This window comes from Paramormyrops kingsleyae, chromosome 14 (assembly GCF_048594095.1).
Source record: "Paramormyrops kingsleyae isolate MSU_618 chromosome 14, PKINGS_0.4, whole genome shotgun sequence".
Classification (NCBI taxonomy): Eukaryota; Metazoa; Chordata; class Actinopteri; order Osteoglossiformes; family Mormyridae; genus Paramormyrops; species Paramormyrops kingsleyae.
The window spans coordinates 2,252,978-2,280,426 of NC_132810.1; the positions used below are offsets into that span (position 1 = coordinate 2,252,978).

The window sequence follows — 27,449 nt, forward strand, 5'->3', positions numbered from 1 at the left end:
GGTACTGGCAAGACGTGCGAGGCAGAGTGGTGTCAAATGTACAGCGGCACGGTGTTCGATGGGTGTAAAGTCCAGGGTAGAAAATGGAGTGGGCAGACCACGAGTAAGATACGTGTTGGGGGGGGGGGGGGGCTAATCACACCGGTGGGATTGCCGGCGGCAAAGCCGACGGGGGAATGTTTTTTTACGTAATGGATGCGGCAACACGCCCATGCTGAGTGGACCACGAGGAAGGGTTGCCGCGGAGACAATGACTGGGACGGGGCATGAGATATTTCACCACATGCATTATTAATGCCAGTAGAGAGAGATGTTTGTTTTATCGTGGGGCTGCTTCTATGGTCTTCCTCCTCGAGGCTGCCCAGCTGTAGGGACTCCATGGGCTATAAATACCGGGTGGGGACACGCATCGTGTGATCGGCCGCAAGGAGGCCACGCTGGTCTCTTTGCCGCGGGAAGGATCTCCGAGCTTCTGCCGCTGGCCAGCAGCCTGACTTCGACAACGCTCCCCTCGCAGCGCACTGCCTCGGACCCACCAACTCGCTTCTTCTCGATGACTCTTAAAGAGAAATTAGGAATTGAACTTTAGGGTTTTCTTTAGTGTTTTTAAAGCTGTAAGTTAAGGCTTCGTGCAGCTGTCGCTTAGGATTGACACTGAATCTACAACGAGGGCTTCTTCAGAGCTCCGGGTAAACAGAGAGATCATCCAAAGCAAGCTTAGGTCAAGGACACCAGCGCAATAGAGCGATACAGCAAACAGCGCTTGGTCAGAGTGGCTAAAGATCGCTGAAAGGGCTTTTCGTGTGGAGGATTATCTGTAATGATGGGATTAGGATCGGGCCTTTTTAGGGTCATGGTAACGTTGACTCGAGTGTCATATGATACTTGGCTACTGTCGCTCGCTCTTCTTTCCCCTGCCCATGTCTGTTAGCCTTGGTGACACAACTTAATAGTCTAAATATAAAAGCCTATTTATGGGGGGGGGGGGGGGGGGTAGCTTCCTTTTGCTGATTTTTATTTTTTTTTTCCTCTCTACCCTCTATCCCGGGTCACATGCATCCCAGCCCAGTCCTCCACTCAAGGACAGCCCGGAATTCTGGGCTGACGCGTCCCATTGTTTCATTTGTCTTCATTTGCCCCCCGCCCCCAAATAAATAGACAATTTATATTTATATTATTAAGTTGTGTCAACCCCTAATATCAATCTCCAAAAATATCAATGTCCTACAGCATGGATTCTATGTTTTATTTAAACGGACACACACGCAGCTATCTTTTGCAGTTCCAAAACAAGAAGTGGTGTCTCTTAATTGCCCGTAATTTGTGATCGTGTGCCCTGTAATGGACTTGCGTCCTGTCCAGGGTGTCCCCTGCCTTGTGCCCAGTGCATTCTGGGATATGCTCCGGGCTCACTGTGACCCTGTACTGGATAAACAGTAATAGGAGATGGATGGATGTGCTGCACAGTGAGGTGGTGTGATACTGTTATTGTACCATCAATGCTGTGTCAAATTCCACACTTTTTCTGCTCTGCTGTGCCGTGCGGTACAGCATAAGGCCGGGGTCACCCTGGATGGGATGCCAGCCCCTCACAGGTCACACACATACACAGTCAGACCCTTCAGCCAATTTAGCCACCAGTTAATCTAATCGCAATATCTTAGGACTGCAGTAGGCATTTGGAGCACCCAATGGATATTATCCAATATTATAATGTGGAACTAACCATTTCGTAACCAAACCTAATTAGTGTTACTACAGCATCTACTATTGCTGCTACAACCAACAATAGCAATAAATTGGGTGATTACATGGATTGGAATGCTCTGCTTTAATCAGAAAGTCACTGGTTCAAATCCCAGGGTCAACAGAGTGAGTTTTTTTTTTTTCTTTTGGTCCTTGAGCAAGACCCTTAACCCCCAATTGCTGCAGGGAAAGTCTGACCCTCTTTTCTCCAAAAAAAAAATATATATATAGCACAGAATATCTGCAACTTGATATACTTAAAGTCCACTAAGAAATGCAGGATGCGGCTTATCTCGTTTTGTTTGTTTATTTTTGACCATGTCAACTGTAGGCTAATCTCCGTCCCTCAGCAGAGGCCTGACTGAGAAGCAGAGCAGCACAGTTATGGTCTAAGCACTCTGGGTAGGTTAGGATGTGCCCCAGACGTGATGACCTAATGGTGGGTGGAGGTAGCCGGCCGTTGCGGCATTTGCAGATGTGTGCTTGCCACATACATCGCAAGGGTGCGGAGCTTGAATGGACTCGAGCACCAATTCTTCAAGGCCTCCATACCCTGCAGCCACTGCAAGGCTTCTCATGATGTCGCTGAGTCACCGATCCAACAAAACCTGAAACTGTAAAACACTTCCAGTGTTTAGAGATTGCAAAACTTTATTCAACTGTTGCTCCATTACTTACTTAATTGTCCACTGTACAAACATTCTGTGATTGTTTATGAACATCACTGCCAATTAATTTTTAAAGCGTAATACCAGGTGTTTCCATATTTGGGCACTCGTGTGTAGATGTTTTATTGGCTTATCTTAACCAGAGTTGCCTGAGACAATGTTTGTCAACCCAGTCCTTCGGGATCCCCTAGACTGTTCACATTTTGCACCCTCCACCCCCCCCCCCCCCCCCCCGCATACTGTATCAGGTATTCACTGTTCTTGATATGGGTGGGCGATATGACCTAAAATTATCATCGGTGTTTTTCACTTTTTGGACAGTGACGGTATTATATCTATATATTTGGATGGTGACGACGTTATTTCTGTGCATTACTGTTTTGGGAGAAGCACCGTGTCCTGTCTCTCAATGTAAATAAAAATATTTTGATAGTATATTAAGTACATGAAATGTATTGTTTTCGGTTGGCAGACATGACAGAGAATCAATAGCATTTATTTTATGAACTTTCATTAACTTTTATGTGCCACAACAAAACTTAAATGACCAGTTCTGCTGGTGCCAAAAGGACACTTTTGAGGTCACATGGCAGCTGTGAACCACATTGTATCGCGCATAGAAATGCAAAGGAAAGCATCAAGGCACACTGACCTACCAAACATATAGTGCAGACATTCCAGTCCTCCCGGACGTTCCAGGAGTCTCCTGCATGTTGAGAGCGGCTTCCTGACACCCGCAAGTTGTATACGATATCCCGGACATCTGTTTTATAGAGCGAGACCGCACGTGAGAGAGAGCAAAGACCCTAGAGCTTATTTAGTATCTTTGGAAAAGGAGAGAGAGCGTCAGAAAGCCCCTGCTAACGTACGGGAGAGTGGAACGTCTGTACAGGGCACTGTTTGCTCTGTGTTGGATGGCTTAAAACCAAACCATTTCCAAATAAAAGCGCAGCCTCCCTGTTTTGGAAAGAGTCTCCTCTCCTGACACCTTGGCTGGTTTTATATATTTATTATATATATAGTTTGTGTATGTGACCAGGTTATTTTTCATGTGTAGAATTACACAAAATCTTATTTTAATTTGTTACTTGGCTATCGTGACAAGGTGTCAGTGTGTTTCATGGAAAATTCACACAACACAGATAAACCGGTTATACGTACTACATAGGGTCAAGAATTCAGACTACAACTGAATCTTTGAAGAAAATAACTGTAGGCTCCTTGCGGTGTTGACGGTATAGTGCAATCCACCTCGTGACGTACAGTCACACCGGTAATGACTGTCACACCCTTAGTTCCTTATTGGCTGGGGGCTGGGAGGGAGTGAAAATGTGGGCTGTCTTGGGTGACCCCAAGGATTGGGATGAGAAACAATGGCCTAAGAGACTCATTTAGGGATTTTCCCCAATATACAGCTGCTGTGTGGCTCAGTGGGCTAAGTCTGATCAGACGAGCGCCGGTTTGCGCCTCAGCAAGACAGTCACATGTCCGTGGGCCCTTGAGCAAGGCCCCTAACCCCCAGCTCCTGGGCTGCTGTGCATTAGCTGACCCTGTACTGTGGCCCTCAAGCTATGGAGAGCAAGATGGGGTCAACAAGGAGAATCATCCCACTATACCGGTACTTGTGCAAAGGGCAAATAAAAGCATGTTTGTTTGTGAGCCAGGGCTCGTCTGTTGTATCTGGAGCTACTACCTGTCCTGCTCAAGAAAAAATGGAATCCAGTGGGATGATTGTGATTGGGTGATGGTGTAGCTGAATGTCGTGTGGCTCCGCCCATCAGCACTGACGGCGTCAGTTGATTTGCACTTTAGACAGTGGGCTGAGACGCGATTGGAGAAGCTAATGGTAGCTAAAATGGGGATTAAGATTAGAAAATGTACTTGGGGAGGGAAAAATTAAGATCTTGATAACTGCAGCCCAAGCCATTATATTTAGTTGAAATGCTTTGTTAACGGGGAGTAAAAAGTCAGTGAGCTCATGCGTGAAACTGGGGAGCAGTCTTTGTCCTTAGAGCTGTGGGGTCGTTCTGTTACTTCGTTTGTGTATTTTCTTCCATATGAGTAATAATATAAAGAAACTCTAGACGGCTCATGTATAGATATATTAATGATTTAAAAGTTGAAATTACAATAAAATTCATAATTGATTGTAACACTAGGGACATAGATATTTGTTGCAATATTTGAAATTAAATAGAAAAATGAGCTTTTTGTTGCTGATTCACATTCTGCTCTTTTCTGTTTCTTTCTTTATGTCCAAGCTAGTAGCTTCAGGCCAGCTAGTTAACTAGTTCCTCAACCAAGACACCCCGCCCCCATGTCCTCATTCCCCTTCCCATTGGTTCACATTACCTCGCTCAAGGGTATGATGTCAAGACCGAAGCCAGTACTTGGGGCAGGATTTCAAGTCTGCACTTTTGAGCAGTGTGATACCTTGTTATAAATTATTTAGTTGTAGCTGAGAAGATTGTATTACCCACCAGCCTGCACGCCCTGGGTTAATGTCTTATTTAATAATAGAGAAGGAAAAACAGGCAGGCCCTTCATATTTAGATAATAAGCACATTTTACTTTTAATATCTGAAAATAGTGTGCTTAAGCAAATTGTTCCACACTAGCTTTCACACTTCGGAAGACATGCTTTATGTCCCCTGCAGCTTGCCATAGTTTTATTTTAAGTTTAAGTGTTTAGTGCTCTGGCAGTGCTGGTGGGGACGTCACAGCGGTCCAAGCGAATGGGGGCAGCGTGGTGGCAGTCCCAGCGGGATTGACCTGCGGAGTGACGGAGAAGGGCACCAGGGAATAGCAGCGTATTGCCAGTGATGCGATCCATGGGAGCTGCCTCTGAGCCTAATGAAGAAACGTCATCTGGAATTCACTAATATGTGTGGCGATTGGCGTGCTCCGCGGGAAAGAGTGGCGTGCCAGTGGCGTGGCTTTTGTGAGCAAGTATCCCAACATGAAAGTGGAATTTCAGATCCTCATAAACAGCCGCTGGATCCACGTCCAGTAGGTTTGTGTGTGTTTAGAGATGCCAGGGAGAGGCTTTGCAAGGAGAACCTGAAAAGAACTGGTATTTCCCAGAATTCCCTGGGGTCAGGCTAGTAACACCCACTAATACCAAGCAGCTGAGTACAACACCAAGTTCTTTTGATGGATATGCAGTTATTATGAATTCCTTAGGCCCTGTCATTTTTTTTGTTAGTGTTTAAACCTTATTTGCTTGAGAACTATTGTGCATTACCGTGACATCCTTTGGAGAGACCTATTTCTGTCTGTTACTCAAATGTAAAGCAACTATGTATTTTTATTTTTACATTAGCTTAATTTTTGTCTTTAGCTTCCTTAACATTGCTGTACTTTTATTAAGTATTACATAAGATGTGATGGACCCTTAAAATGAGATATATTCCAGACTAAAAGCTAGGCTAAACTGATAAATAGAAAATGTATACGGTTTAATGTTTTGGTAAAAGTGATGATTTGGCTTTGCAATCAGACAATAAAAGAGGGTTAATATCTTCACGGTACATTTAATCCCATTTAACCTTAAATGTTCTGTATCTTTGTGTTATATATTTGTGAGGAGAAAATGAAAATGAACAATGTTGTTTATGCATAAACAAGCCTCCTTCGTGGTGAAGACATTGGTGTCGGAGAGTGAAAGCTGCAGTACTTAACTATCATTAAGCGACAAAGTTTAACTCCAGCTTAGCTTGGATTTACGACATTCCACGCGTAAGAAGAGCCAGTGGGAAGGATGGCGTCTCCACGGTTAGGATGCCTGGCAGGGCAGATGAGATGTTTTTGGGGAGTGTCCCATGAATTGGCAGAGATATATTCCAACTTTTCGAAGTGGCGTTCCAGTCAGCAAAGTGATCTTGGCAAACACACTGGTCCAAAAAGAATTTAAAAATATCGCCTAGAAATCAACTCTTCCAGTCGGTACTGAGGCCCAGCCTAGCGGCCATCGAGAGCCATCTGCTACCGTGAGTCTCCAGGGCCTGCAGGAGGCGGAGCAGGCCAGTTGCCTGGCTATCAGTAAGGAACCTCATCTGACTCTCAGCGCTGTCTGACATCCATGCATGCTGAACGGAAAGAATGGTGCCTGGCACCGGAATGTGTCCGAGCTTGGTAAGGCTGTGGCCTTCAGCTACATAATGTTGGCAGGTCTTGTATAAATTTAGACCATGATTAGTGTAGCAAAACAAGTTTTACTGCAGTAATTTGGTAACTGTAATTCAGTTTTTTTTCTCCAGATCGGCCAGAAAAAAACAAAAATCACCACAACCAGGTGCCACTATTTCAAACGTGAGTAGATCAAGGAAAAGGTCAAGGGAAGGTCAATTCAAGTCAATAAATAATGATCTGTGATTTACTGGCCATGTCTTTACTTCAGGATTGTAATTTAGAAACCATCCCATGTTTACCAGGCACCGCTCTGACTTTGGCTAATCTTCTCTGCCAATAAAAATACTGTTTTTACCCTTTTCTTCTATGACTTTTCCATAACTAGCTGTCCGGACGCAGGGCCACAGTAAACATGGAGTCTGTCCATGGAAACACTGCATGTGACTATGGATTGAATATCAGTCCATCATAGAGCACACACCCAGTTTTGGGGGAGCCAGTCCATCTCAGCAAGATGTTTTTTTTAGTTTCAGGGAGGAAACCAAAAGGATAAAGAAGAAACCCACAATGGAAATGTGAGCCCACAGTGTAACTTGTTACTCTTCAAGAACCAATTTCTGCATCAACATTCCCTCCAGCCACATGATGTTCTCCTGCCCTTAAACAGAAATGCACACTGTGTCATGTGATTCACATGATCAAATGTTTACTATTTGACTTGCCCACTCAATGTGGAGTGACAGTCTCTCTCTGCCTCTACTGCGTCATTGGCAGACTGTGACTGACCATCCAGATGGTCGTGATTCTAAGGTGTGAGACTCCGCAGCTCATTCTGCCAGCCAAGCGGTTCTGGGCCGCCGTCCTGCGTTTACTGCACTCTCGGCATTCCTCTCTCCCTTCAGTTCAGTTCGATTTAAGAATCGCCCAACTTGGTCCCACATGCAGCCGAGTATCCTTGAGGCAGAAACAATGTGTGCTAGAGTAACACTGGTACCTTTATATAGACATGTTGTCAAATGGAGATCATTTTGTATGACATTGGCTTAGTCATCCTTCACTGTGACATGCGACTGCTTATTAGACATATCTGGTATAGGTGCGTCCTTGTGCAGAAGTGACAATAATTACTAGTTTGGCCAGGTGAGGCATTCAACTGGGACATGATGTCAACACTAAAGACCCATTTTGTTTATTGTGACTTATAAGGAATTAAAACATCTTCTCCCTGCTTGAGTTTCCTCAAAGAAGATCTTGTTGTAGTTATGTTATCTGAACTTCTGATCTGTTATCAGAACTGTTATCTCTGAGATGTTATCACAATCTGCTAACGTTAATAAGGGACGCGAACACAAAAGTCTGTGCAGTTGTTTGGTGGAGAGAGAAGAGTTAAAAGTTTTGAGGATCCAGGCAACAAGCATTTCCGCTTTCAAATGAGAGGAACCTTTTAGCCAGAAGGACAATCATTTGCATTGAATTAACAAGAAAGCTCAAATTAAACAAATGAGATGAGCGCCAAATGCAAATTTTGCCCTGGATGAGGTCATTGCATGCTGCCCAGTACCTGTGGATTCGTTCCCAGTTGTAATAAATAGAATATCAATAATAATAAAAAAATGATTTGATTGTACCAGTTGGAATCTTTTTGTTTCCTGTTGTGGCTTAGTTAATGTGTTTAACTGAGGATGCCTCTGGTTGCAGACATACCTCTTCCAGTTTTTTTGTGTGGTTACGCCTCGAGAGTGTTTCGTGTAGTGAGTCTCAGGTCCTAGTGTGGACAAATGCCTCCCTCTCTCTGGCTGAACTTTGCAAAGAAAGGCAATGGAGAAATGGTTCATCGAGAATAAGTAATATATTTAATACCTTATAAAGAAGAGCATGAGACGGACGTGGTGAGCAGTGGATGTGTATCGTGATCTTTTATCTCGTCTGCCTCGGTTGCTTGTGGTTTTGGACAAAAGCGGCTCTTAAATAAATAAATGTAAAGGTGTATTAGAAGCAGGAAGAACATAAGAAGGTGATCTTATCTGAGGATAACATGAGCTCAACTGCACGACTCCTTCCACACTCCTGCTTAAGCGTTAGCATTTTTTTCTTGTTAAGTAAGTGCAGCTTAGTCACAATTAATTAATGGTAACTGTGGAGACCGAATGCAAATTAGGTAAATGCTTTCCGGGCCCCGGCCTCTCCGCTCGCCTGCGTGCGCGTGTCTGCCTGCGTGCGCGTGTCTGCCTGTGCGCGTGTCTGCCTGCGCGCGTGTCTGCCTGCGCGCGTGTCTGCCTGCGCGCGTGTCTGCCTGCGTGTGCGTGTCTGCCTGCGTGCGTGTCTGCCTGCGTGTTCGTGTCTGCCTGTGCACGTGTCTGCCTGCGTGCATGTGCCTGCCTTACTTGCGCGTGTCTGCCTTACATGCGCGTGTCTGCCTGCGTGCGCGTGTCTGCCTTACATGTGCGTGTCTGCCTGCGTGTGCGTGTCTGCGTGCGAGTGTCTGCCTGCTGCTTGTCCCACTTCCCCGACCTCGCCTGTTTCCACGCTTTTTTCTCCCTGTTTGGAAACATGCGCCAAGGCTGCGGCACAAAGGGCCGGCTGGAGCCCTGAAATCTCCCTGAACATCCCACTCTGACTTTGCGATGGAGTCCCTGCTATTGAACCATAGGCTTCCACTTCAGATGTGTTTTCTCCATAGATTTTTTATTTTTTTTTTAAATCCACTCTTCTAGATTGCATTTAAGCTGTCGGGGAGGAAGGGGATCCTCTTTTGTGGTTCATTTCAGTTTACGTGGCACTTTCCTCCACATCCTCTTTCTTTGTATATCTGTCTTTGTGGGAAAGAAGAGGCCTCCTTCTGTAATAAATGTTCCCCCTTTGCATGTCTCAAGCTGCATTTCCTAAAAATGTTCAAAGAAATCAATGCAGGGCCATGAGCTAAAGCTAAAATCACAGTCATTTATATGTGCCCCCCCCCCCCCCCATTAAAGAAACTCATTTTAAACTAAAAGCAATTAAGGCAGTTGCAGACTTCATGAATTCTAGGAGGTCATGTGATCAAAATATGTTCCTCCCCATTCACTTGCCTTTGGTTTCTAGCTCAAACCCCAGTCAGGTGCAGTTGCTGCCCCCCCAGCGGGCATTCACAGCTCCTGTCCTGGCTTTAAATATTGAAAAATCCGGGGGCTGCTTGTCCTATATGACATTACAGAACCGTTACACCTCCTTCCTTTGTTCGTCGGTCTCGACTCTGAGAGCCTTCTCCCAATATATATGACAAATAGAAAGACCCACTGTCATGGGGTGATGAGGAATACAATAGCAATTGTCAGGATTACAGCATCAGATGCAAGACCTCCCCTGTCGCATCTTAACTGTGTTTCCGTGCAGTAGAATGGTGATGTAATGCTTCGCAGAGCCTCAAAAAAAAAAAACTTAATGCAGTGTTGCAACAGTATTTCTGCAAGAAATTTCAGCCTTCTTTATGATGGGCAATAATGGAGTTTTCATGCTCAATGCGCATCGAAAATGCACTATTAGCACGATTAGCATTCATGCCGTTTCCGACAGCACCGGGTGCGACGTGCCTAGAGCGACTCTCGGACAGATGGATGACCGTCACCCACTTCAGGGTCGTCGTTTACTTGGATTTTAAAAAAGCTTTATTGTGCACAGGGCAGCAAATTTCGATGCATTTCATTGGGTCTGGCCCCGCATTTTTGTTTAACAAGCAGTTACAGGATAGGTGCATGTTTTTATCACAGCTCATAGCTGAACATTGATACCACGGCTGGGAAAAGGCTCACCCCTTCATGGTTAAGTTTGTCTTTTCCAGATGCTTCTGCTATTCGTCCTGAGTAGTACTTTTGTTCATCGGTGCACTCTTTTGAGTAGGTAATTTTTGCTAAAAGGGTGTTTCCTTGCTATAAACAGTAAAGTGTATGTTCAGTAGATGTTTGTAAAATTATATATTTTATTATCAGTTAGATGATGGTCACATTTTAGGATTCATTCTTGCAGAAACCCAGATAATTTCTTAGGGGTCATATACTTCTCGTCACTGAACGCTTTGTTTTTTTTTTTATTTACTTATTTATTTTTATTTATTTATTTGTTGCAGAATGATGTTTTCAGAGCGATTGTCAGTCAGTGCCGGCTGTATTCAGAATGACGTATTTGTGAGATCAGCATCAGGAACTGCAGCTTTGTGTACAGAGATTTGTATCTTGCCTTTCCGGGACATTGACAGCGGGGAGAATGCAGACAGCCTGGCCGAGGAGGTCCAGGGGCATCGGGGCGGAGCACCGCTGGGCAGTTTAGCATCTGGCCTGTTGCCTCCATCGGGGATCACAGCAAGCCTGGCGTAGGTCATTCTTCATGGAGACGATCCCTCGCAAGGTGATAGAGAAGCATTCCTGAGGATCGGGGAGGGGTGGGGGGTAACTGGCCAGCAGGAACTGTGGCAGAACCTCCCCTAACAGAACTGAACGAGGAACAAATGAGTGGAGGGGGCTCTGTGGAGCGTGGACTCCGTCATACCTCTCTGAGATGTGACAGTGTTTCGCCCGTGTCCCTTAGAGGCAGCTGGGTTGAATGGTGGTGATATAGGACCAGGTGGGGGGGTAGGATTGGCAGTGGGGTGGGGGGGCATAGCCCTTCAGGGGCAATGTGAGTTAAGACAGGGAGGAAAAATGAGCCTCCGCTTTTCACAAAAATACAGCAAAAAAAAAATACAAACACCCTATTGGTGGAGCTTGGTAGGTTTCTGGCGTTTGGTCGGACCCGGGTACTGCAAGACAGCTGCGCTCGAGGTTAATGCCCCATGACACCGGCTCCTCCCGCGCTTTTTACATGCATCTGACTGTCTGATATTTTTTTCTCACCCCAAAATAATTGGCTCTGCTTTGAGTCTTGACTGTAACTATTAGCATTAGCATCTTTTCCCATATTACGACGACGCAGGACTGGAGTTCCTCTTTGGGGCTGCAGTGCAACATACATGGCAATAAGCATTAAGATTCATGGTATTTCGCCGTTTGAATGAACGCACATAGCATTTTGCATGCATTTCAGCAGCCACTGGGCGTGGGTTGGGGTTGGGGTTGGGTGTCGGCCCTCACAATGCCCCTTGAATGTGAGATTCCGCACAGAGCGGTCACATGACCCTCCACACCATACTTGGTTTCCGCCCTCTTTGCATGACTATCTCTGTTATTCAGTTTGCATGAGTCCATTATCTGTAGGGAAATAGGGAAAAGAAAAAAGTGACATCATCCTTTGCTTATCCTCACCTGCCATGAACTCACTATAAATAGATTCTTTTGACCTGCTGTCCTGTTCAGGTGACTGAACCCCTCCGGTTTCAGCTTCTGCAGCAGGGATCCTGCACACCTCGCCGTCCACCATTACTATGAGGCGGCTTCATATCCACGTTCTGTTACCTAATATAGTGTCAGAATGGGTACAAGCAGAGCTCTACGGCACACTTTCTGTTAGCAGGTCGGACAGCACTGTCAAGCCGCACTTAGATATCTCACAAGAAAAACATATGATGTTTAAATCCGTGTAAATGCAGTGGGGATAGAAAATCAACACCCCGCCTCGAAATTTTTTTTTTTTTTTTTTTGCCTACAGCCCTAAAAACCAAGAATAAAATTGTATGTTCATCACAGATAAATCATATCCCGCAACATTCAAATCGAAAAACAGGAACGTAACATATACGAAAATAAAAAGTTAGGAATAAGAATAAATGGTTTCATTCATTCAAACCTTTATTATAGATTTGGGGTCGAATAAAAGACATCACATAAAATACCTATATGTGTATATATGTATGAGATGACACTCCCTCAGAGGGACTTGCTTGAATTATCGCTTTGAGCTTCTTAGGATCTCCATCAACTTCATACTGCAGAGAGAAAATGTCTGCCTATGGTTTTTTATAGTGTTGTTCCAGCTCAGTCAAACCACTGATGGACGGTCCTATTCCAATCAATCCAAAGTTTCGATCGGACTGAGGTCGGGACTCAAGGACGTGGACCCTTTCGCCTTTCGGCCGCTGTGTAGTTACTGCGCAGTTATGCTGAAGGGTGAACTATCTTCAATTTCCTGGCTGAGGGCTGCAGGTTCTTGAAAAACCTGTCAGTACTTTGCACCATCCATCTTCCCTTCTATCCTGACAAGTGCTCCTGTTCCTGTCGAGGAGGAACATCTGCACGGTGCAATATTGCCACCATCATGTATCACTGTGGGATTGGTGATCTTCAGAATGTAAGATCTGTTGGGTTTTCTGTTTTGCCCTTCAGCCGAAAGGGTCTAGTTGGCCATATTGGCCTTGACTATCCGTTACATGCATGATAAATTTACTGATAAATCTCATCATAAATGATGTTGCACCATTTGTGCATGCTGTGGCTGCTACTTTGAGACCTCTAGTCTATCCTGTGGTACAAGGCATCATTAAAACCTTTGAGATCTCTAGTCTATCCTGTGGTACAAGGCATCGTTAAAACCTTTGAGATCTCTAGTCTATCCTGTGGTACAAGGCATCATTAAAACCTTTGAGATCTCTAGTCTATCCTGTGGTACAAGGCATCGTTAAAACCTTTGAGATCTCTAGTCTATCCTGTGGTACAAGGCATCGTTAAAACCTTTGAGATCTCTAGTCTATCCTGTGGTACAAGGCATCGTTAAAACCTTTGAGATCTCTAGTCTATCCTGTGGTACAAGGCATCATTAAAACCTTTGAGATCTCTAGTCTATCCTGTGGTACAAGGCATCATTAAAACCTTTGAGATCTCTAGTCTATCCTGTGGTACAAGGCATCGTTAAAACCTTTGAGATCTCTAGTCTATCCTGTGGTACAAGGCATCATTAAAACCTTTGAGATCTCTAGTCTATCCTGTGGTACAAGGCATCGTTAAAACCTTTGAGATCTTCTCACACCCAGTGGTGGTGCCAGCGTCAGGCTAGTCAGGCTTTATTAGCAAAGCCCCAAACCTTTTTCACTCCTGTTTTGTTTGTTTTATATATGCGTTCGAATTATATATAATGTGTGATATGGTTTTGTTGTCAAGAGTCGGCAAAATGAGAGCGTCAATGGACACAGAACGAATGTATTTTGAACAGAATAGACGGATCCAACCGCATAACATAAATCATTGACCCCCCCCCCCCCGCTTAGTGCACTTGGGAACCCCCCCAGTGTGAGGGACATGCCCCGCCAGATGCCCTCAGACCAGCGACGCCCCCACCTGTGCCGTCACAGCGTGTCCTTTCACACCTTTAGCTCTTTTTCATAGTTATGCGACCAAGTTGTTGCACCCTCTCCAAACAGCTGTTTCATCCAGAGCTAATCAAAGTTCGGATAATAACAGGTGGGCACAGAGTATCCTGTTTTGTGATCTGTTATGTGATTGGTTATAGGGATTAAGTTGGTGAATGCATTTGAGAAGGGGATCTTCTCTTTCCCAAATAAGGTGTTTTGCAATGTTTTTCATTATCGTTTTCTGGAATTTAATTTTAACCTGGTTGTGGAGGGTTATTTCAACAAGACCCATAACTTCTATAAGGGGCTGTTGCCCTTCTGGATCTGCTGAATACTGAAGCCAGTTTGCTTACATCCCGTTCGTCCCTGTGCCACTCAATGATGTAATGAGTAATTTTGCTGGAATCCTGCCGATTCAAGGATAATCAAATCTGCCATCTTGATTCCCAAGCTACTATAATAACAATCGCCCTCAAAATTTAATGCCAAATGGGGCAGAGATTCCATATGCTAGTTTTTGTAATGGCTGGTTCATAGCATGTTGTACACTGCCATCTTTAGTTCAGTGCTGCTTCTCTCAGTTGAAGTTTCCAAACAAATTAAAACCTATATTTACATTAACTTTAATTTCCAATGCAGGTATTTATTACCACACCCTCTTTTCAGGCAATTTTGTTCTAGCTAATTGCTTTGCAAAGGTTTTGCTTTTAATCCAGGTAGGATTTTGCAGGTTGGAATTTTATTTAACATTTTCTGTTAATCCTCTAGATGATGCTCTAAAGTCAAGGATCTGCAGATGAAAAAAAAATAAATATGAGCAACAGGTGTATAATGCAGGGTGGCTGCTGCAGCTGGGGGGGGGGGGGCAGAGTTGCTAGGCAACATTTGCTAGGTGTTTTACGGGAATCCGTGTGATGCCACATGGATACAGTGGAAACGGTGCCGGCTGACGAGTGGAAACTGGCCAGGAAGATGCCCCAGTCTTTGTTGTTCTCCCCCTGCTCTTCATTTGTAAAGATGCATCTATTATTGTATGAGAGTTTTTATTATTTATTTACACCAGGCCATTGTAAACCTCACAGGCATATCGTCAATCTACATGTGTTCCTAGTTGGTGAAATTATTGTTCCGGGAGCAAACCCACAGACTGTGCATTAAGTCAAGTCAAACTAAGGTTTTTCTTCTCGTTTGGGTGAATCACACTGTAGCCAATGGAATAGGACTCAAACGCTAATGATAAAGCAAGATTGGTGACAAAGCACAAGATACGGACATCACCAGTTGACATAAATGTAACACAAGCAACGTCAGCGATAAGGAGTCTTGCTGGCGGTTGCTTAGCGATGTGTCCCTTTAAACACAGGTTCAGCTCAGGGGGTCCTAGCAACCAGAGCAGAAGCACAAACAGTTACCTGGAGAACCTGGAAGCAGGCAGGAGGCGACCTTGGAAAGCCCTCAGACGCTGCGGTAGGTGCCCGTCTGTGTTTATTTTGCGTAAGCTAGCCTAAACATGTCTTCCATGCTATCGTACAAAACAACGCAGAACTTCCCCGCCATGCAGGAAGAGTCTCATGTCTGAGAAGCTAGGGTGTATGCAGAGGCGGGGCCACGGGGGCGCTGGTCCCAGGTGATTGGTCCGCACCCCATCACTCAGCAATTCAAAAACGTATTATTGCCGATTGATAAAGTTGACCCCTCTGAATGAATTATGGCTCCTCCTATGCCCCTGCTGCTCCGGAGGAACAGCTTACTTAGGATTTGTTATCGCTGTCAGAAATCTTGTAGGAGTTAAGTGTAGCACTTTTGAACGCTTGCGAAACTGCCCCCCCCCCCCCTTTGTTGGCAACCTGTGGTTACATTTCCCACTGATGTCCTTTACGAGGGCGCATTATCCCACTGAAAGAGGCCACTGCCATCGGGGAATACCACTGCCATGAAGGGGTGTACTTGGTCTGCAATAATGTTTAGGTAGGTGGTAAGTGTCAAAGTAACATCTACATGAATGCCAGGACCCAAGGCGTCCCAGGAGAACATTGCCCAGAACATCACACTGCCTCCTCTGGCTTGTCATCTATCCATAGTGCATCCTGGTGCCCTCTCTTCCCCTGGTACGCGATGCAGACTCACACAGCTATCCAGATGATGTAACAGAAAACGTGATTCATCACACCAGGCCACCTTCTTCCATTGCTCCATGGTCCAGTTCTGACGCTCACGTGCCCATTGTAGGCGCTTTCGGCGGTGGACAGGGGTCAGCATGGGCCCTCTGACCGGTCCGCACTGTGCACTGTGCCCTGACACCTTCCTAATCAATGATTCAAAACATATTAGCCAATGACAAAGTTGGCCCTGCTGAATGAATACCGGCCCTTTAATGCCGCTGTCGTGCAGAGTTCTTTGGAGGAACTACTTGGCTTTTTTGTTTAGCCAGGTGAGAGCAGTCAGGTGACTGGAACCACTTCGCTGGATGTTCACCCTGTGGGCTCAGGCTGTGAGTACCACATGGTGAAAAAGCCACCTGTGTTTGTCATGGTTCTGAAGATCAGCCCCAAAGTTCCAGTTATTACCGAGATGCTGCTGTAGATGGAAGGGGGTGATGCGGGGTGAGTGCCTGAAGTGTGTAGCAGAAGCGGTTGGGGGAGGTGCTTCAAGGCCTTGTGGGGGGGGGGGGGGGGGGGGAGTTAGGCCTTCAGCATGTCATCCCCTAGTGATGGACGAAGCGCCTTGACAAAAGTCAAATAATTCCAGGACCAAATAAAATAGGACCGGTCAGGGACACCCATCTGGAAATGACCTGGATTAAAGACGACAGACACAACAGGCAGGTTTTTCTTTGCTCTGGCAAGAGGAGGGAACGAGCTTTGGGCCCAGCATATGTGGCGGAACAGAGCAGAAGCTGAAAACGGCGGCGAGGGAGATACCAGATCGGAAAGACACTTTCCTGAATGTTTTATTTGCCGTGTCTCCAAAACTTCTTCGGTGAGCATCACTTTATTTGGATGATACATTGTCTTGCGTTTCTTGGTTATTTGCTTATTTATTTATCTCCTGATGCACAATCCATAGATATTTGCATTTCTGGGCCGTGCTTATTACATGCATATTCAACATCCAAATCAATAATGCCTGATGGTCAACTAAAACAAAAAACTCTGTACGCAAGAGATTGTTTATAGAACAATATTAAAGTTAAATGGCAAGGAGGGGTCCATTTGTCATCATGCACAGAACAGAGCAGCAGATCTGGAGCTGAGGAAGCAAGTTGTCTTCTCAGTGATGCAGTGTCATCAGTCCTGAAACCTGTAGAAAGGCGAAAGGCCCCTCCCAACTGGAGGGCAGCGGCTCCAAGTATGGCTCGCTATTCGATTATACATCACCGGAATATCTCATTAATGCATAAACTTCACTTCCAAGCATCTTGTAAGCAGCAAGAAGGAAATTCTCCAGAATCGCTGCCTTGCATTCTATCTTAAGATCCCCATGTTGATTCCTAGTTATTTAACAGCTTATATTATGTTAATAAGAAAACTAGTTAACACTAGAAAGCAAACATTGGTAAAACAAATATGTCCATCACATGAGCGTTATGGCTGTGCTGGTGTTTGGACAGTCACCACATAGTCCACAAAGACGATTCACAAATGTTTGAGCAGGGCCTAAGCAGAGGATTTGTTATCGCTGTCAGAAATCTTGTAGGAGTTAGGTGTAGCGCTTGTGAACGCTTGTGGAACTGTCCACCCTTTGTCGATAAATTAATAACACGGAAGGTTAGATTTTTCACTGATGTCCTTTGGCAGGGTGCAGGGTCCACTGCCATCGGGGAATACCACTGCCATGAAGGGGTGTACTTGGTCTGCAACAATGTTTAGGCAGGTGTTATGAAAGTATCAAAGTAACATCTACATGAATGCCAGGACCCAAGGCGTCCCAGGAGAACATTGCCCAGAGCATCACTCTGCCTCAGCAGTCTTGCCTTCTTCCCATAGTGCATCCTGGTGCCCTCTCTTCCCCTGGTACGCGATGCAGACTCACACAGCTATCCAGATGATGTAACAGAAAACGTGATTCATCACACCAGGCCACCATTGCTCCATGGTCCAGTTCTGACGCTCACGTGCCCATTGTAGGCGCTTTCGGCGGTGGACAGGGGTCAGCATGGGCCCTCTGGCCGGTCTGCGGCTACACGGCCCTATTTGTAGCAAGCAGTGATGCACTGTGTGTTCTGACACCTTTCTATTATAGCCAGCATACATTTTGTTCAGCAATTTGCGCTACAGAAGCTGTCCTGTGGGATTGGGCTAGACAGCCTAAGCTTCGCTCCCTGCCGCACATCAGTGAGCCTCAGGTACCGATTCACCAGTTGACCTTTCTTGACCCCTTTGGTAGGTATTGACCACTGCATACTAGCAACGCCTCACAAGACCTGCCATTTGGGAGACTCTCTGACCCTGTCATTTAGTCATCAGCCGTCACAATTTGGCCCTTGTCGAAGTTGCTCAGATCCTAACACTTTCCGAAAATTTTAGAGCTGACTGTTCCCTTGCCTGATACATAACGGTGCCCTTGACATTGTAACGACGTCACCTGTCGGCGGTTTTAATGTTATGGCTGATCGGTGTATATTATGTGCATAAAAATAACATACCTTATGCAGATCATGTGATCATGTGCATGCTGCGATGTTGCAGCAGGTGGGTTTGATAGCCAAGTGGGGGGGGGGGCAGACATACTGTGCATAGTGCAGGATGAGAGTAAAAGTATCTGTATACCATCTTCTGGGTGTCCCTGTTACTCTGTGCCTGTCTGGGAGGGGCACTAAGGAAGAATGGCAGTACAGTGCGGCGAGAATGCCAGCTTGCTAATGGCAGCTTAACACTGTCGCACTCGCGAAGCTATCCGTGGACTCCTGCCGCCTGACGCACGCTGACCTTTTCTCACTTTGCTTGACTATATGATTATTTTGGCAGATATTCATGTTTCCCGGCCTCCTGCGACGCTGCCGCTAGTCTGTCTGCAGCTCTGTAAGATCAATGTAATTACTGACCAAAATAATTTAATATGTTTGCATAAATCTGGCTTAAAGGTTACTGTGGGTCCGCCGCTGGAAAGGAAAAAAAATCTTCAAAGATGACATTAGTGATATGTATCCAATCCAGTTTAATAATGCAAGAAGCTTCCAGTCTGTTAAACATAAAAGTGAAAAATGGCACTTACTTCCTGGTTTCTGTTCCCTCAGCAGTGTTGAAGCATAAAGATCTTTCTTACTCAGGACATTTTTTTAAAAGATGATATGTATCAGTACAACCATCCTGGAATCAGACAGAGGAAATTGATTTCCATTCCTGTCAGAGGATGTTAATCGTTCCTGGGGAAAATTATTTATACTGAGGGTTTTTGAAAAAGTGTGCAAGGTTGCCGATTTTCTTTTTTTTTTGTTTTTCTCAGACCGCCGTTTTACTTCTCTTTTACTTCTTGTTGCCACTGTTTCCGGTTAATAGTGCAGATTTTAAAGATGCTAGTAAGTGTGATCTACTAATAGCTGTAATGATATGTATCAAGTTTCACTGCTAGTGTCTCGAGAGAACAGAAAAACATGTGAGAATGGAACCTGGGGATTTTCTGCTTACGCCGTAATCAGTAGCACCGGAAGTGGTGCTACTGATCAGAGAATCAGAGAAAAACACAGCGTTATGTTAACTGTCGCACGACGGCTCAGGAGCGACTCGATTATATCTGCGAAAAGACTTCAGTTGTTAACTCTTGATAGCTGTCGGTAATACAGAAGATCTTCAGTCCCAGCTAACAATTTTTTTTATCCTAGGAACGTTTACTGAACGTTACAACTGAGCTGTGGAAAGTGTGCAGTTTCCCTGATGTTCCCAAAACGTGGTCCTGCTACTACAACTAAGAACAATAATATTGAAATAAATAAAGGCCATGGAGAGCAGCAGGTAACACTGTTGCTTTGCCCCCTACGGTCATGGGCGCTACGCTGGACAGTGTGTTTGTGATATACACTTATAGCACTATTAGAAAATTAAATAGTTTTATAATAATTTAATGTTGAAAAATCTTTTTTATGTTAAAAGGATGTTCAGGTAATTTTATCATACCAGCACTGTTAAAATGTAAAATGTGGAAATAGCATTCCATTAACGTTACAGTAAGAACGTTCTCTGCCGACTTTGAGAGGACCTTCACATAACGTTGGATAGTGTTCTGGGAACATTCCCTGTTAGCTGGGGTAATGTCTGTTAGTCGTTGTGGCCGCAATTGTAATGTTAGCCCACATGTTTTCACATGACCTGAATCTCCGCATCGGTTTAGATTCTTCACCTTCGTCTCCAACCTCGTGGCTCTTTCCTCTTGTCCTCTTTAGCTTCCCTAAAATTACGACGGGGCAGAGACAATAAACTCTAAGAACCCGCTGGCTGGTCTGATTCCTCCAGATGTTGTTAGTCTCATTTACATCTGTCTTACTTGCAGGGAAGAACATCTAAAACGTAGGGGTGCAGTGGTGTGTATACACAGGCATAACCCACAGTATACACGGGCATAACCCACAGTATACACGGGCATAACCCACAGTATACACGGGCATAACCCACAGTATACACGGGCATAACCCACAGTATAGCCACCTACCAAGGCACTACACTACACTACACTACACTACCACTTGATAGCATGTGTTTATCTTTATGGAGGGTTGAGGGATTTGTCTCAGTGCCATCTTCTACTCATTCTCTGCAGTCGTCTTGTATTATTATGATTTTTTTTACAATGTTTATATCATTACGCTAATAACTGCCGTCAAGCACTACAATACTGCCAATGCTAATTTTATAGGTGATTAAAAACGCATTTTATTCTGTCCTTGCCAATAAATGTCGTTCCTTGTTTTTAAACAGGATATCAAAATACACCTACAGAATCAATTTGTCATCTGCACACTAATATATACAGAATACCAGTATACGGTAACTAGTCAGATCCAAAGCAAGGCTAATCATTTATTCTCTGTATGAAAGCTGTGTGCATTCAATCTAGACAGTGGTTAGTAATAAGCACTGTTTTGTAATTATTGTTCTGCAGTAAATATAATGACTTTTCCTTAACTATCATTTTGGTTGCTGTCCAACAGTTGGAAAACGGAAAGGGCTGGAAGCTATTTGAATTATTTCTTCATTTCTTAAACAAATCCTTCAGGAATTATGAAAGTGTAATTACTCAGACAGTAGTAGCATCTCTCCAAGGTGCCTTGTTCCCCACTACAGCCCCCCCCCCCCCCCCCCCGCTGACCTCACTGCCTCCGGAAAAGGTCAGCTGTCACTACTGCTCACCAGGGACGCTGAGTGTAATATGTACACGAGTAAGGCCCAGAATTGCCTCAGATATTTAGGGGACAGTTGGTGTCTGTAAATTGCCTTTAGTGTGTGATTGTGGCTGTGAGTCTCCTGCCCTGTGATTGGGCTGATGTCCTCTGCCCTGTGATTGGCTGATGTCCTCTACTCTGGCCTTTCTGGGATTGGCTCCAGATTCACTGTGACCTTGCATTGGATAAATGGTTAGAGAAACTGGATGGATGAGTTGATGGATGGAACAGAACAAATCAACCATCTTAAAAACCAGGAGTGATGCAAACAATGTATCATTAGATGTATCGGTGTCTCTTTACTCGAGGGGACACAAATAACTTAGTAACTCAGTTACTACTCAAGTACAGAACATGAACTAATATTGTGACTGCATGACATCCATGAACCGGTATGACTGATTAATGATGAATGAACATGGGATCAGTCTGTAACTAAAACTTAGTTATCTAATTGGCTAATTGATACATTAAGTAAGAGTGTATTAATGCATTATTTGCGTCCCCTCGAGTAAAGTGTTACCAATGTATCTTATATATTGCAGTGCTTTCTGAATGGATGCCTTCTCCCCTGCTGTTTAGATTCTTTTTTACTACTATTTTAACTAACTATTTACTATGTACCTCATACTTCTGGGCTTTCTGCATGCAAAACATAGGCATACGTGTAAAAGCAATCACCTGTTGCAAAATTGCTGATTTCACAGAGTAATTATTCAAGGGCTAACGACAGAAAGACAAAGCATGTGTTATCACAGATAACTCAAGTATCCCCAGGGATACTTCACAAGTGCAAACACATCCATTCATCCCCATTTTTTGCCGAGTGACTCAGGCATGAGTGCCTGATAAGGGCACGCACGCCTCGACAGAAAGTATACAGTACGTCAGTTTCTGTGGATAAAGTTCACCTGTAAAGATTGACACGCATTGACACATAGATAATCTTAGCAAAAGAAAATCCTTAATGGATTTCACCTGGGTAGTGACAGCGTCATTCAGTAAACTTTCAGGCCACGCACTGCATTCACTGCACCTTACTTTAATTTGCAGGGCCAAGAATTTCAGGTTCAGAGTTTAAAATCTTGAGCACAGTGATTGGCAGATGAAAAGTCACATGGCATCACAGACATTGGCATTTTTAATCTGCTCGTGCTTTCAGGACAAACTAGATCAGCCTTAATGCAATGTGATGAAATCCATTAGAAAACGTTTCAGTTCTCTGTTCAAGGCATGTAGTACGATGTTCTTTGGCTAATAATAACACATCTGGGTGATAATTACAATTCTTATGTTGTTATTCTGGATGAAAGTCCTTTTTAGGTTTATGATTTACAAGATGGAGTCTTTCGCTATACCAAAGACAGACAGGTATCAAGTTAATAATCATAAACCACCGATAAACCATAAGGCACCCACTACAAACCAGTCAGCTACCCCAGAGCAGTTATACTCGCATGAAGTCAAAACTACCCAGGTCAAACTGCCAGCCATTGCAAGGGGGATTTCCATGTGGGTCTCACTCATCTCGTTACAAGGCTGATCAATACCTCTCTCATTTCTCTCTGACCTAAAGTACAAGAACAATACAGAAACAGACTGCTTCAGCAGGTGTGGTCCCTCCACTAGGACATATATTGAATATAAAAGTAATGAAATAAGAGAATTATGGAAGCATTTTACAGCTAATTGTACCTCCCTCCATCCCTGATTATGGCTTCATTTGCATAATCATTCAGTTGATGATTCCCAGAAGAACCTGTATGAAGTCATTTGGTCTGCATACTCTCAGCAGAGGTGACCTTGAAGGAGCTGGACTGTACGATGTTCTCCACCAAGATGCAGCTATTTAGAGTCTGCTGCAGATAAACAACTCGGAGACGCCAAACAAGTGTGACAGGCCACACAAACAATGTCACCGTACAAAATCTTGTTTTTAGACTGTAAGGAAAAGAGGACACATTGTGCGCAATATCAGTCAAAACTAGTCTCTTGCTGAACATAAACTTGTATCTTTGGTGCAAGGGCACAATGGGCACTCTGTGGAGACTTTGGTTGGCCGTCCTTTTTTTCCACGTCTATGCTCACCTCAGTATTTTAAGCCTAAGTGTCACAGCACACCTCGTCTCACTTAAGTTAATGGACTCGTAAGGAATGCAGCCTCGTGACGGCACAAGGCAAATGGACACGCATGAAAAATTTACCACCGCCTGCGGTCGTGACAAGTCATGCGTGAAACGGCAGGGGGGGGGGGGAGATGACAGGCCCCAGACTGTCCGTAGGGTAAAGCTTGATAAGAGTTGCGAGGTTGACAGCCCTTCTGAATGGGCCTGCATGCCCTCTGCTTCTCAGGATGGTGCTCCTTACACTCTCGATGTTCACGTGCACCCCCCTACTGAAAAACCTAAGAAAGGAAAAAGGGTTTCGTTTGTTTTAGTTTTGTTTTTTTCCTCTTGAATGAGCCAAACCCTCTCTTCTGTATGTAATCTTGGTTTCCTTTTGGTTAGCATTTTTGTCAAGTTATCATGACAGAAGTCTTAACTGCTTCTGCAAGTTCATAGAATGCATTCAAAAACCTGCTTTTAGTGGTTTAAATCCTTAACATAGCCCGTGACCTGAAGTATGTTAGATGATGACCTTAAAACACTGAAGTAGTATTTTAATCCGGATCGAACCTGTAAACACAGTACAGGCAGTCCCCAGATTATGAAGAAGGTCCGTTCCCTAAGTTTGTCAGATTTGTAGGGGTCATAAAAATAACAATGGAGTACATAATAATAATTATACAGTAACAATAAAAGTAATTACATATGTTACTGTACTGTACCTTGAACCAACAAACCGCTGAAGCCGCACAATGTTTTCACAAGCATTGCAAATTAGTGAGTGCGTTCATTATCATGCACCATTGTATTTTACCAGGGTTTTTAATATACCATGCTTTACGGCAGGCCGTAAGTACCAGTTGTCTGTAAATTGGACGTTCTTAACCCATGGACTGCTTGTAGTAGGTTGTCCATTGGTATTATTTATGGATTGTCATATGATGCCTTTTTTTTTTTAAGGATTGACAGGAATGTGATCAACCCGGTGCTCAGGGATTCCCAGACAGCCCACATTTTTGCTACCTGGTGCTTGGAGGGAGCACAAATGTGGGCTATATGCCAGGGAGGTTGAGAAACAGTGCATTAGATAATGGGCGTGTTGGGATTTTCATTGTACCACACTGTCTCCAAGGTTCTTCAATTGAGTCTGAACTCTGTGGAGTAATTCAGTTGTGGTTGACCTCAATTACAAATCAATACAAACAAAAACTGAGGCTGATCGATGTGGTCTACGTAAAGTTTAAGGCCATCAGAAGTATTGCATCTGTTCAGGTACTTGGAACCAGATTTGTGCAATAAACCTGGCTGTAAGTAGTGTTATGGATTCTGTGAATTAGCCATGTTATTTATCTTTTATGAGGAGCATCGTGTGCAGTCTATTACTGCATGACACATAATGTATATGGGCAATAATCCAACTGTTCTGCTGGAGAAACTGAAGCAGAATCGCCAGGAGGATATAAGGAATAATCGAGGGAGCAGTAAAAACTGTCTTCGGTCTTCCAGTTCATTGCATTTTGAAATTGTTCTGACAGCTGGGATACAAATCTCTTATCACTTTAAAGCAAATTGCCTTTTGTGTTATTTAATTTTTAATGAGCATTTAAATTTTCAAGTAAAGCCACGATTGAAACAAGTCATTTCCCAGCTGATGAGTACTAAAGAAATCATCAGGTTCATACTCTTCAGTTCTGATTCTGAAAATTCTAAAAACATGATACTTCCTCATGCTTACCTTAGCAGAATCTGTTTTGTAAAATATAAGGTTTTATTGGGCATTTTTAGGCATGTGCACAGAAATTCTCCCTTGTGCAGCCCATTAATGTTTATAGTTTATTTATATTTACTCATAGCATCACCGAAAAATGCTATATTATTTTTCCTTGTATGATGTATCCATATATCATTATCACATTATCCTGTCAGGTTTTTTGCACGCCTTCTTGAGGATAGGCCCACCCGCGCAAGAGCCTTGTGACTACACCCTTGTGCAAATGAATTGAATCAAGCTGTCACACAGACATGCGTGCAGTGGCCTGGGACCTGCGGGTTTGCCCAGCCAACAGGGCAGAGAGTGCGCTAGTTTAGAGCTGGGTGGATGGACAGAGGAGGCACTGTGCCCACAGACTGGCAGGCCTTCTCGGGTGGGGTTAGAGCTGGGTGGATGGACAGAGGAGGCACTGTGCCCACAGACTGGCAGGCCTGCTCGGGTGCGGTTAGAGCTGGGTGGATGGACAGAGGAGGCATTGTGCCCACATACTGGCAGGCCTGCTCGGGTGTGGTTAGAGCTGGGTGGATGGACAGAGGAGGCACTGTGTCCACATACTGGCAGGCCTGCTCGGGTGGGGTTAGAGCTGGGTGGATGGACAGAGGAGGCACTGTGTCCACATACTGGCAGGCCTGCTCGGGTGGGGTTAGAGCTGGGTGGATGGACAGAGGAGGCACTGTGCCCACATACTGGCAGGCCTGCTCGGGTGGGGTTAGAGCTGGGTGGATGGACAGAGGAGGCACTGTGTCCACATACTGGCAGGCCTGCTCGGGTGGGGTTAGAGCTGGGTGGATGGACAGAGGAGGCACTGTGCCCACATACTGGCAGGCCTGCTCGGGTGGGGTTAGAGCTGGGTGGATGGACAGAGGAGGCACTGTGCCCACAGACTGGCAGGCCTGCTCGGGTGGGGTTAGAGCTGGGTGGATGGACAGAGGAGGCACTGTGCCCACAGACTGGCAGGCCTGCTCGGGTGGGGTTAGAGCTGGGTGGATGGACAGAGGAGGCACTGTGCCCATAGACTGGCAGGCCTGCTCGGGTGAGGTTAGAGCTGGGTGGATGGACAGAGGAGGCACTGTGCCCACATACTGGCAGGCCTGCTTGGGTACGGTTAGAGCTGGGTGGATGGACAGAGGAGGCACTGTGCCCACATACTGGCAGGCCTGCTCGGGTGTGGTTAGAGCTGGGTGGATGGACAGAGGAGGCACTGTGCCCACATACTGGCAGGCCTGCTCGGGTGTGGTTAGAGCTGGGTGGATGGAGAGAGGAGGCACTGTGCCCACATATTGGCAGGCCTGCTCGGGTACGGTTAGAGCTGGGTGGTATGACTGTGCATCAGCCATCCATGTATGTGTCAAGTGAACGCTCTGGTGTTCCGGCGCCTCCCTGTGTTGTCATGGGGTTTCCTTCAGCTTCTCTGGCTTCCCCCCACAGTTCAAAAACATGCTGAGGTTAATTGGAGTTACTGAATTCCCCACAGGTATGAATGGTGTGTCCTGTGATGGATTGGGGCCCCATCCTGGGTTATTCCCATACAATTTTTATCAATCCACCAGGTCCTAAATCCAGACCCAAGGCAATAAGTATGAATCAATGTGACTCTGATGTCCGTCTTGTCCGTGGACAGTCTATATATAGACTTGACAACTTGTTTCAGTTAATTCGCACAAGGGTGTAAGTGTATTGATATCTAGCTTTCAGTGTAAGTTAAGTTACACGTTGGACAGGAAGTCAGGCTTATCATCCATGTCATTGGATACAAGAGAAAACAAACAAACAAGGTGTAGATGCTGCATTATGTGGGGCTGGTGCTGGCTGGTGCCCTCTGAGTCGCTGTTTGCCCCTATTTACTCTTAAGAATGTTCACTGAATCTACTCAATGAATTATTTGGAGACCTCTTGTAGTTATAACAATATATCAGATTATTGGGAGAGAAGCGAGATCAAAGTTGAATTCAATGCTAAATAATTCACTGTTTCTAAAACTGTAAAGGTTCAGGCTTTATTAAGCTTTAATAATGATTGTTTACAAGGGAATTATTTCATTGTGATGCCTCGGTTTCCTAATGCCCGCTGGGCACACTGCCCAGGGTGTTTCTGGGGCATTACCCAGAGCCTGTATTTAGAGTACTAAATAGAGTGGGCTTTGAGTCCCGTTTTGTCTTTCTGCATTTAACTGCCTGGTGTCAGAGCAGACAAAATAGACAGAAATTTCATTTCAAGCCCCAGGGTTTCAGACAGTATCCTTGACAACCCTATGAAGTTACACGTCCTCACAAGAGACCACGGTAAGTGTTTCCTATGAGATGTTCACTTCTGTCTTTGCACATGCCGTGGTTTGATCTGTAGTGCTGAACGGTGAGAGATCAAACTACTCTACTGGGTCTAACGAAACCATTATCCGGAT

The 27,449-nt window shown here is 44.8% G+C and overlaps 1 protein-coding gene across 9 annotated transcripts in view; it reads left to right on the forward strand.

The window, feature by feature from the left end:
* The window catches only part of fut8a (fucosyltransferase 8a (alpha (1,6) fucosyltransferase)), a 61,448-nt gene that overhangs the window by 3,771 nt on the left and 30,228 nt on the right, over positions 1 to 27,449 (forward strand). For 2 of the 9 annotated variants that reach the window (XM_023825296.2, XM_023825295.2), the window contains exon 2: positions 15,161 to 15,264. The exons of 3 other annotated variants lie outside the window; for them this stretch is intronic. The gene's annotated coding sequence lies outside the window, so the exon portion shown is untranslated. Of the gene's footprint in view, positions 1 to 13,887; positions 13,907 to 15,160; positions 15,265 to 16,537; positions 16,777 to 27,207; positions 27,331 to 27,449 lie in introns of those variants that run through there. 4 more of the 9 variants (XM_023825298.2, XM_072699044.1, XM_023825300.2 and 1 more) reach the window with 4 other exon arrangements.